General features: G+C 52.4%; 2 long non-coding RNA genes across 2 annotated transcripts; both read right to left on the bottom strand.

Annotated features, from left to right (window-relative positions):
• Positions 1-3,410: 3,410 nt before the first annotated feature.
• LOC136290692 (uncharacterized) lies at positions 3,411-4,771 on the bottom strand. Its single transcript, XR_010721316.1, has 3 exons — positions 4,483-4,771; positions 4,213-4,285; positions 3,411-3,566 (listed from the first exon to the last, which is right to left on the bottom strand). It is a non-coding gene; the product is annotated as an uncharacterized lncRNA (long non-coding RNA).
• Positions 4,772-4,853: 82 nt separating this feature from the next.
• Positions 4,854-6,943, bottom strand: LOC136290691 (uncharacterized). The gene is made up of 3 exons (XR_010721315.1): positions 6,549-6,943; positions 6,202-6,302; positions 4,854-5,177 (listed from the first exon to the last, which is right to left on the bottom strand). It is a non-coding gene; the product is annotated as an uncharacterized lncRNA (long non-coding RNA).
• Positions 6,944-9,676: the final 2,733 nt, after the last annotated feature.

Genomic DNA, 9,676 nt, shown 5'->3' with positions numbered 1-9,676 from the left:
ACTAGATACAGACAAGGCCATTGTAATTAGAAGGGCCTCGATTGCTAAGACTGGAGAAAGAACACCTCCATAGCTTTGGCTTTACTTTGGCACCTGGGGGTTTCCACAGGGGCTTTGCCACCTCCCTCGGGAGGGAGTCCCTGCCTGTGACGGGTCAACTGGAAGAGCGGCCCCGGGCAGCTGCTCCCACTCCCAACGGGGCAATCCCGGCCCCAGCTGGAGCAGCTGCTGCAGGCATTGCCCAGGAAAAGGCCGGACTTCCCTCCCCCTGGCACACAGCTGCTGCCTCTGCCCCCAAGCCTCTCCTGCTCAGTGCTGGCTCCTTCTGGCAGCACACGGGGCAGAGGCAAGGGCCCTTGGTGCTTCCCACGTCCCCCTCCCTTGCCAGGGATTGCCTGGCTCTCCTGCTCCTCAGCGGCATTCAGGCTTAAAGCTGAATGAGCAGCCAGCCCTCCTGCAACCTCGCCCTCTCCGGCTGACATGAATCGGTGCCACTGCCGGCTGGGCGATGCCACTGCTAACTCTTTGCATGAGAGAGGCCTTGAAGGCGATCTCCCTGGGCAGCGACTGTTTCCCCGCAAAGCGCTGGCAGAGGCAGGAGCAGGAGCCCGGCTTTGAAGCTGTCGCCGGGGGGGGCCAGCGCTGGAAGGCGGCGGGGACAGCCGCGGCTGGCCCGTGTGCCCAAGCCCGGCGGCCAAGCGCAGAATTACCTGGCCCGAGGCGGCCTTGCGGGCGAGGAATGCCTCGGCAGAGGCAGGAAAGGCGCCGCGAACAGGCTGTGTGGCCGAGCGCTGCTCCCGAGCCGAGCTGCTGCGCTGCGCTGCGCTCCGTGCTGCTGCGGCCCGCGGGGCTGCCCAAGGACGGTTGTGCCGTCGGCGGGGCCCGGGGGCCAACGGAGCGTCCCGAGCGCGGCCGGGCCGGTGTGCGGCTGCCGCGGGGCTCCGAGGGCGCGGGACCCTGCTGGAGCGCGCCCTGTGCCCGCAGCCCCTGCTGCCCTGCGGGAAGCCAGCCCTGCCCCGGGGCAGCACGCGGGCTGTCCCCGAGGGCCCTGCCCAGCAGCTGAGAAGGAGCCGCTCAGGGAGCCCTCAGGACTGACAGGGAGAAAGGCTTTACTCGGACACCAGCCTATTGCCCGGCCTCCTTCCCACCTAACCCCATCGCTCGGGATGGAGTGCTGCACTCGCTGGGAATAAAAGCACAGCTTTCATTTCGCTTCCCCTGGCGTTTGGTTTGATGACAAAGTTTTCTGCTTCATCCTCTGGAAAGTTTTGTTTGAAAGGACGTCAACTCCTGAGTGTCATTTGCCCGAGCTGAATGCTGGAGTTCCTGGGAGGATGAAGGGGCATTTCCTCCTGGCCTCTTTGCAGTACGTAAAGAAAAGGTGTCCTTGGTGTGCACAGGAGGCTTCTGGCTGTTCCCTTTGGAGGCGGACGAGTGTCCTGAGGAGCTCTGGCCACCCGGCTCTTGTGAGGAGGCTCCCTCGGCTCGCTGTGCTGCTGCGAGGAATTGCTGCTGCTGTCCTGCTCCTGCTTCTTGGCCTCCCCACATCCATCCGCGGGGGCAACTTCCCCGAGACTCTCTCTCGGCACTGTGGTCTCTCTTCGGGAGGCCGTCTGGGCCACACTTGTTGGGTTTTTTGCCTTGACTATTCTATCCCAGAAGCATTACTGCCAGAAATGACGGGCTTGGTCATAACCAGTGCCGGGTACATCTCTGTCTTACTTTTAAATGAGCTATTTCATTTCTACTCAAGAAAAGGAAAGCGAAAAATGCTGAAAACCAGTCACGTAAAGCCCTGTTTTAATATGCTGGAAAGCAGTACGTAAAGCTGCCAGCGCCGTCTGGCTCTGGGCAAGGCCTGTGGCCCTCACGGAGCCGGGAGCGCTGCCGGGAAAGGGGGCGGGGGCGGGTGCCGTGGGTCGGGAACCCTGCCGGCCTGGGGCTGAGGCCACCTGGGCGACACCGAATCCCGCCTGGCACACGGCGTGTCTCTCTGCAGCCCCGTGTGCCTTGGCAGCCATCGGCAAGTGTACGGGACACAGAACGTGCCCGCTGTCTGCCTTTCCCGTAAACCCGGGGCACTTCCAGTCTCCTTGGGATGTGCCCTGTGGCACTGTGCAGGGAGGCTACAGGGCTGTGGGGAGGGAAGAAACCAGAATGCCTTTCTTGGGAGAATGCCCTGTTCTTTCCAGCACAGCTTGAGGCCATTTCCTCTTGTCCTGTCCCTTCTGCCTGAAGGGAGTGTAGACAGAGAAAATGCGGCTGAATTCACCTTCCCGCAAAACTCGTTGCTTGGCACTACCTGAGCGTACTAACTCAAGGTGGTATTACTACTGTCTCTGACTGCAATTCTGGATTGAAATTCCACAGGAAATTCTAGATGGACTGTGGAAGACAGATGATTACCAAATAAATTAAAATCAGCTATGCCTGAAATGCCCCCAGTTACTTCTGAACAAGACTGAGGTGTTTGTGTATATCCACGAGCTCAGTTGCACGGTTCGAGAAGAACAGCTCCAAATGCTTTGAGGGTGCAGGAGGGTGTTTTGATTTCAAAGGATGACTACACAAGACGTAAAACTCTCTAGAAATTTTGAAAGCGGTACTCCTATATTTACACAGTCCTTTATCTTTTTGAATTAATTACTTGGAAAAAGGCAAGTAATGGGTTGGGAAGAGTTTGAAAAGATTTTCTGCAAGTTAGATGGAGTCACAAGGTGAGATGCTCATCCCTGCACTCCAAACGCATTTATCAACTCCCAATGGAAGCCACTGGAGAGTGGAGTTCAAACTAGCCACACTGGAGAGCAGCGTTGGCTGCCAGAATCACTGTCAGGGCTTGTTAACCCCGAGGGTTTCTGCAGCCCGGGCTTTGGAAAGGCTCGGGGTGACACATACAGGCAGACACCCCACATGCTTGCACCTCAGAGATAAGAGTTCTCGTTTTTCCCCTTCAGGAGGAACATCCACTTGAGCCTTGCCTTTGTTCGTGGCAGTATCCAAAAGATTGTTGGGAAATGTGGCTGTGTGAGTCGGCACAGGCGGGCAACTGGAGCAACCACAAACCCGTGGCAAAGAGTAACTTTATTTCACTGCCTGGCTAAGCTGTTCCTGTATCATAAAGTGATGTGGAAAAGGGAGGTAATTCTTTCTTGTAATCACAAGTGTTTTGGGATACCATCCTTCTCCCCACAGTTTCATTTTAATGGCAGGTACCACCACCGCCACCCCCCATCTTTTCTTTTGCAAGGTGGAAAAGCATCACCCTCAAAAACCACAACGTTTTCCAAAGGTAACCAAAAGAACTTACAACTGTATTTACAACAAACAAACAAACAAACAAACAAACAAAATGCAGGATCTCTGCATTGAACAAGAAAGTAAAAACAAACAACCAAACAAACAAAAGAACAGAGAACTTGGAACTATTTACATCCGGAACACCCAGTTAAGGCACTGGGGTTCCAGTCTGGGACACAGGAAATTCTGTGTCATTAGGGGTGGAAAGTCAGGCCGGTCATCTTCAGTTCCTGGTCATCTTCCTTGGCGTTCCTCAGCAGAAAACTCTGGAACAGAAGGAGGGAGAGAGAAAACATTTGGTTGGATTCATCCAACAGGTACACCTGGCAGAGGACAGTCAATGACTGGAGTGACTTTACTCCAAGAGGACCTGCAAAGCCTTTTCAGCTTCAGCAGCTGCCTCTTTAGGGGGAGGATTTTTACAGCCTTCCAGCCCTTCTGCCAGGCACATGGTGCTTATTTGCTTTTGCAAGGTTGCCAGCAGATCATGGCAGTGCATCCCTTTGCCCAGTGGGGCCCACAAAACTTTGTGTTTGTGGGAAATGACACTGCCAAGGTCCCGTGGGATGGCAGGTTACAGCTTTTGAGTATTCCCCACTGGTGGCACCACAGGACGACACAGCATTTGTCATGACTAAAATGTACAATAAAAAAAGCAGCAGCAACTCTAGGAATTTCTGCTGGCCAGTACTGGTCAAAGGCCCACTGGGGAGTCAAAATTCAAGTGCTGCTCAGCTGCAGCCAAGCTACTTAGCAGGTGCCGCCCTGACAGGGCAGCTCTCTCCCATCTCTCCCTCTCTCTTTGCTCCCTAAAGAAGTGCTCATGAGGAAGCAGAAACTGGGATGGGTGCAGGGCCAGCCCTCTTTGGTGTCTTCAGAAACTACAGGCAGGGCTGTAAAACGAGCACTTACTCTTCCAGCTTCGGGTCTTCTTGTCTTGTCTTCATTTCGCAGAGGAGTCACTGGAACGGATCCTTCTCATCCCCTGCAGATGCCCGGAAAACCACAGAGAGAAAGCTGGTCAGAGAGAGACGCCTACAGGATTCCAAAGCCCGGCTTTCCTAAATGCCCAGAAAAACATGTTCGTTTCTCCCAGGCATAGTCTATGCTCCAGGCTCTCCCCCTGTCGCCTTCTTCCCCAGCAAGCCCTCCAATAATGGAAATGGAACCTTGGCTTCTCACCTGGCAGCTCACAGTGTTTTGTACCTAGAAACCCTTCCCAAGCACAGAGAAATTCAGCAGCAGGTTTCCTTGCTCCGTGAGGGCTGGGAGTGCAGTGAGGGCTAGAAGCAGGAAAATGATCAAGAAAAAGAAAGCAATTAGAAGTCAGCTAATACAGTGTGCACAGTCTGGCCTAACTCACAGCCCTTCCTGCCCCTCAACATCCTAGACCCCACAGCCTGAGCCAACAGTAAACAACCAAATCTATATGAACAGCCAATGAAATCCAATTTTATAACCCAGAAATGCAAAGCTGCAAGGGCCAACAGTTTTGTCAGCGTCCTGTAAAACCTTAGGCCCAGGTTGCAGCCCCCGCCCCCCCCCCCCCCCAGGTTTCCTGTTTTTTATTTTTAAACAAACTACTCTTTATTTTTACAAACACAATCCCTTCTACACCCGTCTGCTATTTACAGTTGCCTACAAACAGAAATGGTCACTTATCTGAGAGGATGTTTCTGAAGACAATCACACAGCTCCCCTGGGTTCTGAGGATCCTGGGTCCTGGCAGGGTGATCCATGGCAGGCAGCTCCGGGTCGTCACTCTCGGCTCTGGCTCTCCTTTGGCTCTCAAGGTCAGCTGAGTGCACCTTGTGCAGCAGTCACGGCCGGCAGCTCCACATTTTTCCTCCCAGCTTGGAATGAAGCTTCTCATGGCTCTGGACAAGAGAAGCAAATTCAGGACTTTGATGCGCACCTAATGTAGGCTTTTCTTAAACACTTGGCTATGTCCTGCAACAAATCTTGCCAGTGTCTCAACAAGACAACACTTCCAGAGCTGAGAGGCTTCAGTGAGAGAGACTTTTAACGGGCCGAGACTGTCCCATTCCGTAACAGAGTGGCCTAGCACATTTCTGAGCATCTGAGATCAGGATGAGCGGGGAACTCTGGCAGCAAATAGCAGCACCAAACAGCACTCAACCACTGTTGTTTCGCCGCTGCTCATTTCCACCCGTTTTAGTCAGCTTCTCCAAGGTTCCGAGAACACACCGAGCAGAGAATCCCAGCTCATGGAGTGCAGCACCAGCAGAGCAGGAAATGAAGTTAAACCCAGTGAGAAGGCTCAGGTGGGAGGCTGCACTTCTCACCTGACTCTGCTGTGCATGGCACAGTCCTCTCCCCTCCTTCAGCCCCCACTTTTCCTGTGCTTCGGTCCCTACTCACTGCACACGTGCTCTGCACCTGCTCTGCCTTGGCACAGCTGATGCTGCACAGAGGACGATTTGACACAGAGCACAGCACCATCCCCGACCTGATCCAGAGCCCTCTCTGCCCCAAAACACCTCCTACCCTTCCCACTGTGAAAGCCAGCACAGGACTAAGACAGCTGCTCATTTTCCCTGAGGGAAAGGGAGGGAGGAACTCCACAATCAAAGCTCTTCCATTCCTACTGCAATTGGAACATCCCTCCTCCCCCAGGCAAACATCAGCCCCAACACCTCTGTGCTCTCAGAGGATGTCAGCAGGGAAAGGCTGCCACCCTCACCCAGCTACACCTACAGAGCTGCTTTTGAACTGCTTGCTTCCAGCATGTCAAGGCCAGTCTGCAGCAGTGAAGGTGCAGGAGGCACACCATGTTGGAAGCAAACTCTCCAGTGTCAGGACAGGAGATACAGTTCTTTGTCTTGCCCTTCTGAAGACAGATTTACTCATCTTTCTGACATCTCAGCACTGCATACTCACTTCAGTTTACTGGAGCCTTTGTTTCCTGAAAGCTGCAATTATTTTCTTGGCATTTTTTTTCATTCCTTTTTCTTCCTGGGACTATCCCCCTTGTCTTCCCTCTAAGAGGAAGAAAGAAAACAGGGAAAAAAAAATCACTCAGGTCTTGAAAATTCACCTAGAATGCAGACCGGTACAGCTCAGATTGAGAGATTCTGGTTGAAAAGAGAAAATATCACACACTGAAATTACTTTACGAGGAGAAGGATCGTGGCTCTAGTGCCAGCATATGAAGGGGAAACTTCACATGGGTTTTTCTAACACCCCCTTGATCATTGGCCAAACCCATCTCCCCCTGCCCCTCTCACCTTCTTCTTTCCAGGGGACTCCTCAGGACTCCTCACGGCTTTCCTCTTCAAGTCTGCCTTCCTTGCAGGCAAGAACCACTTCTTCTCCCCTGGAGGCAAGGGCACCTTCTCCTTGTGCGGATCCCCAGGCCTGTGGCCACTGGGGATGAGAGTGTCCCGTTGCTGAGCATGTCCCAGGAGCTTGGGCTCCACAAAGCCTTTGGCGTTGGCCTGGTGGGAGCCCTTGTCCTTTCTCGTCCCAGAGGGCTCGTGAGGTGCCAGCTTCAGGCCTTTACTCTCTGTGGCTTTTGGCTTCCCTGCTTTGACTTTCAGCTGGTCCTTGCAAAACTGGGCTGTGACCTGCAAAGGACCAGGCTCGCTCTCCACCTTCCTCACTCTCTTGGGTTCGTTGTGCTCCAGGGGCTCCCCAGGCCTTTTGGTTCCCACAGTGTTCCTGGGCACGGCCTCTTTGAGGAGCACAAGAGGCTTCAGCCAGCTGTGTTTGGTGGGAAGATGAGCTTCCCATGGATCCTTGGCCACTTGGCCATAGCTCTTCTGGGAGTGACTGGCCATTTGGCCACAGTTCTTGTCAGGCTCCTTGTGCTTTCTCTTCTCAGACACCTCATGCACTCCCAGCTTCAGGTCTGCTTTGAAAGCAGATATTGGTTTCTCTGCTTCCTGGACTTTCTGCTTGTCCTTGCAAAACTGGTCTGTGACCATCAAAGAACCAGGCTCACTCTCCATCGGGACACTTTTGTATCTCTTGTGCACCAGAGTCTCAGTGAGCCTTTTAATATCCGCAGCTGTTTTGAGCAAGGCCTCCTTGGTGTGCACAGCTGGCTTCAGAGAGCTGTGTGTAGTTGTAATTTGAGATTCATGAGGAGCCTTGCCCGCCTGGCCAGAGACCTTCCAAAATTCCTTGGCCACCTGCACAGAGCTCTTTGGCAATGGATTCGTCACCTGGCCAGAGCTCTTCTCACAGTGCTTGGCTGCTTGCGCAGAGCCCTTCTGAGAACCCTTGTCTTCTTGGGCAAAGTTCTTGTGAAGATCCTTGGTCACTTGTCCAGAGCTCTTCTTAGGATCCTTGGCCACTTGGCTGGAGCTCTTTGGACAATCCTTGGCCACTTGGACGCAGCTTTTTTGAGATGTCTTGAAAACTTTGCCAGAGCTCTTCTCAGAATCATTGGCCACTTGGCAAAAGAATTTCTGAGATTTCTTGGTCACTTGGCCACAGCTCTCGTGAGGACGCTCCCTTGCCTTGGAGGGCCTCTGGCAGGAATTGCTGTTGGAGCCCTGCTTCTGCTTCTCACCCTCCTCACGTCCATTCCCACAGACGATTCCCCTGGGACCCTCTCTTGGCACTGCTCCTCGCTTTGTCTGGGTCACCAGGTTGTCAAGGCGCCGCTTTTTAGAAGTTGATGGCTCAGGCTGCCAAGCAAAAGAGAAAAGAAGGATTCAAGACTGATGTCTTTGTGGGCTTTTTTGTCCTAGCACAGCTCCCCAGAGGCCAGGGACTCTTGCCCAGAGGTTGTAAAGTCGGGCCTTTGGCCTGGGAAGAGCTGACTCTAAACAAACAGGCCACGTGCACTAACTTGCTCCTCCAGCACCATGGACGGGGATGTGCTGAATAAAACTCCATAAACCAGACAGTGGCAAAGAGCTAAGCCTTCAATGGCATGTCAGGGCCATGAGCATTTTGGAATAGATATTTCTAAAGCATTCTCAGAGCTGCCAAAGAGCTGAGATGAACTTGTCTGTCAGAACAGAAAGTTCTCTCGTCATTTATCGGAAGCCCTGGCAAAAATGGGCTGCCTTACCTTTTTGACCAGTGGCGGTTTGGATGTCTCTGCTCTTGGAGGGGAGTGAAGAGGTGACAGGAGAGGTGGCAGGGAGCTGCTCATTTCCTGCAAAGAGGGGGAGAGAAGCAGCTCTCTAAATGTGTTTTGTCCCCAAACATCTCCTTAGTGTATGCAAAACATGAGCAAACATGGAGATCTTCCACTTAGGAGCACTTACCCTCAATATTTTTTTAATTGATGGCACACCAGTGGGCTTCTGTGCCTGAAACAAGAATGAGGGAAACAGAAGGAGTTTGTTGGGGATTTTTACTGATCGGCAGGTACTCTGCAAGCCTTTGCTGACCAACAGCTCTATAAATGCCATGCAAATGTATTAAAAGTAAAACGGGAGTAAGTACTAAAAAAGCCCATCTGAACAGGAGTTAATCATGGAGACCAGGCCTGGAGAGAGCTGAAGCCACCACTGTCAACTCCTTCTCCTCTGAGATGTCTGTCTTCCCATTGGAAACTGGCAGTCAGGGAAAACTGTTACCAATTCTAAACTACTGCTACTACTCCTACTACATCTACTCCTTATTACTCTGATTTTCATCATCATCATCATTGTCCTTATTATCAGTATTTTTGTATAAATGTGTTCCTGCAGTCTGCTCAGTTGATAGAAACGCACTTTCCCTAAGTTGCTGTTGAAGCAGCTGAGCCTTGCCTGTAAAGGCACAGGCTGCCTCTGCATGTAAGAATTCCGCACAAAGCCTCATTAGTTAGAAAAAAATTAGTTAGAATTAAGAGTTTCCAATTCTTCTAAGCCAGTTCCCGAGAGACAGGAATATTTGTCATTCACGCAAATAAAATCAGACTCCTCGTTGTACTGAAGTGAAAAAACCCAGGACACCTGGGTATAATGCAACGCCACACATTGTGCAGTGTGTGCTTGGTTTCTAACTAGCAACGCTCTTTATGGTCAGGGAACTCGGGCTGGCCCCCAAGCAGGCTCCTTCTGCCAAGACTGAACTTGTGCTCAGCAGAAAGATCTCTTGTCAGTGTTCAGAAGCCCTGGCAAAAATGGGCTGGGTTACCTTTGCCTGCAATGGCAGTTTGGAAGTCTTTCTTCTAGGAGGTGACCGAAGAGGTGACAGGAGAGGTGGCAGTGGGCTGCTCATTTCCTGCAAAGAGAGGAGCAGAAGCAGCTCTCAGGAGTTTTGCTGATGGACACAGAGGGAGTTTCACCCTTCCCAGAGTCTGACAGAAATCCTCAGGGATTTCTAGAGCCTTCCCCGTGGAGATCTGCTATGGAAAAGCACCCACCTTCAATATTCCTTTAACAGAGTGCACATTAACGTGCAGGATGCG

The sequence above is a fragment of the Chamaea fasciata genome, unplaced genomic scaffold, assembly GCF_029207755.1.
Source record: "Chamaea fasciata isolate MVZ Bird 193981 ecotype frontalis unplaced genomic scaffold, bChaFas1.0.hap1 SCAF_6, whole genome shotgun sequence".
Lineage (NCBI taxonomy): Eukaryota > Metazoa > Chordata > Aves > Passeriformes > Sylviidae > Chamaea > Chamaea fasciata.
Note: the sequence above shows the minus strand (reverse complement) of the source record. Positions and strands in the feature narration are given on the sequence as shown.